Here is a 2,363-nt window from a genome sequence, read left to right on the forward strand (position 1 = left end):
GACTTACAGGAACAGGCATTGGGGGCAACTATTGGAGCTATTGTGGTCTGGACTAGACCCCAGTGATGTGCTCTGATGTACAGAAGCCTCGCTGCCACTGCCACTGTCTCATTGCCCTCAGCACTTTTGAAGGTGGTGAATGTCACAGGACTCAGATCTGGCTTCCACAGTTACTTTCCCTGACATCACATCATCTTGCTCACCATCAGGGTTACTTGAGTAGATGCTCTTTGCCTCACAGTGCCTTCTAAAACTCATGTTGATTGAAAACATAGGGAAGATGTCTGGGCAAAGATTTTTTGGACATAACCCCCAAAGCACAGGCAAAAATAGATATATGGGATTATATCAAACTAAAAAGCTTCTGCCTAGACAATGAAATAATAAAAAAATGAAAAGCCATCCTACAGAATAGAAGAAAACATTTGCAAACTATGCATCTGATAAGGAACTAATATCCAAACAACTAAAAACCAAGAAAACAAATGACCAGTTAAAAAATAGGCAAAGGACCTGAATAGACATTTCTCAAAAGAAGACACACAAATAGCTAACACATATTGAAAAAAATGCTCAACATCACCAACCATCAGGTAAATGCAAAATAACCACAATGAGATATCAACTCACACCTGTTAGAATGGCTACTATGCCCAAAGGCAATCACAGTAGCAATGAAAATAAATAAATGGGACCTGATCAAATAAAAAAGCTTTTGCACAGTCAAGGAAACTATCATGAGAGCAAACAGACAACCTAAAGAATGGGAGAAAATATTCGCATGTTACACATCCGATAAAGGGCCGATAACTAGAATCTATATAGAACTCAGGAAAATCAGCAAGAAAAAAATCAAACAACCCCTATCAAAATGTCGGCAAAGGACATGAACAGAAACTTTTCAAAAGATGGACTAATGGCCAACAAACATATGAAAAAATGTTCAACATCTCTAATCATCAGGGAAACCCAATCAAAACCACAATGAGATATCACTTATCTCCAGTGAGAATGGCCTTTATCAAAGAGTCCCAAAACAATAAATGTTGATCTGGGTGCAGAGAGATAGGAACACCCCCTACACTGCTGGTGGGACTGCAAACTAGTGGGACACAACCTCTGTGGAAAGTAATATGGAGATACCTCAATGAGCTACAAGTAGAACTACCTTTTGATCCAACAATCCCATTACTGGGCATCTACCCAAAGGAAAAAAAAGATATTCTACAAAAAAGACATCTGCACTCGAATGTTTATAGCAGCACAATTTGCAATTGCAAAGATGTGGAAACAACCCAAGTGCCCATCAATATATGAGTAGATTAATAAAATGTGGTATATGTATACCATGGAGTTCTACTCAGCAACAAAAAACAATGGTAATATAGCACCTCTTGTATTATCCTGGATAGAGCTGGAACCCATTCTACTAAGTGAAGTATCACAAGAAAGGAAAAACAAGCACCACATGTACTCACCATCAAATTGGTATTAACTGATCAACACATAAGTGTACATACAGTAATAACATTCATCAGGTGTGGAGCAGATGAGAGGGGGAGGAGGAGATGGCCATATACACACATAATGGGTGTGGTTCGCACTGTCTGGGGGATGGATATGCTTCAAACTCTGACTCGGGTGGGGCTAAGGCAATTTACATAACCTAAACATTTGTACCCCTGTAATATGCTGAAATAAAAAAAAAAAAAACGTGGAAAAGAAAAAAAAAAAAAATGCTACAGGTCAATTTCACTGGTAAACCAATATGCAAAATTCTAAATGAAAAATTGGCACATCAAACCCAAATTACTATATCCTCATATAACACATTATGATTAAGTAGAGTTTATGCTAAGAATGCATGTATGTTTGCATTGGATGTTCTATCAATGATATTTAACATTTAAGATTAAAGAAAGAATTCATTAAACATTCCAATTGTTGGGGATCAGATGTTCTTTGCTTAGTTTTTTCATTTTTCCCACCAACGAGGAGAATATCACTAAAGATTCAATTCAATTCTTCACGTAATATTTCAAAAATCTCTACCTGTAAAAATTTCCCTAAATCTATTGGAACATAGTGCATATAATTGGTAGTGGGTTAGACAAGGGGAAGAGCTTTGGGAGTTGAAAGGAAGATGAAAGTTTGGCTATCTGGACTTGAGCCATTTTCCTTATTCAACAAACCAGCAAATGTCTAATAACAAAGAATCGCCCTGGGACACATCTATCTTCCCATGGTCCCTGTTTAATCCTTAGTTCTAAATAAAATGGAGAAATGGGAAAACGGGAAAAGGGTGAAATAGAGTGCTGAAAGAAGAGATTTTCTTAAGTCAATATTTATTATAGTTATGATAT

Source organism: Propithecus coquereli, unplaced genomic scaffold (genome assembly GCF_000956105.1).
Source record: "Propithecus coquereli isolate 6110/MARCELLA unplaced genomic scaffold, Pcoq_1.0 Scaffold3, whole genome shotgun sequence".
NCBI classification, from domain to species: Eukaryota; Metazoa; Chordata; class Mammalia; order Primates; family Indriidae; genus Propithecus; species Propithecus coquereli.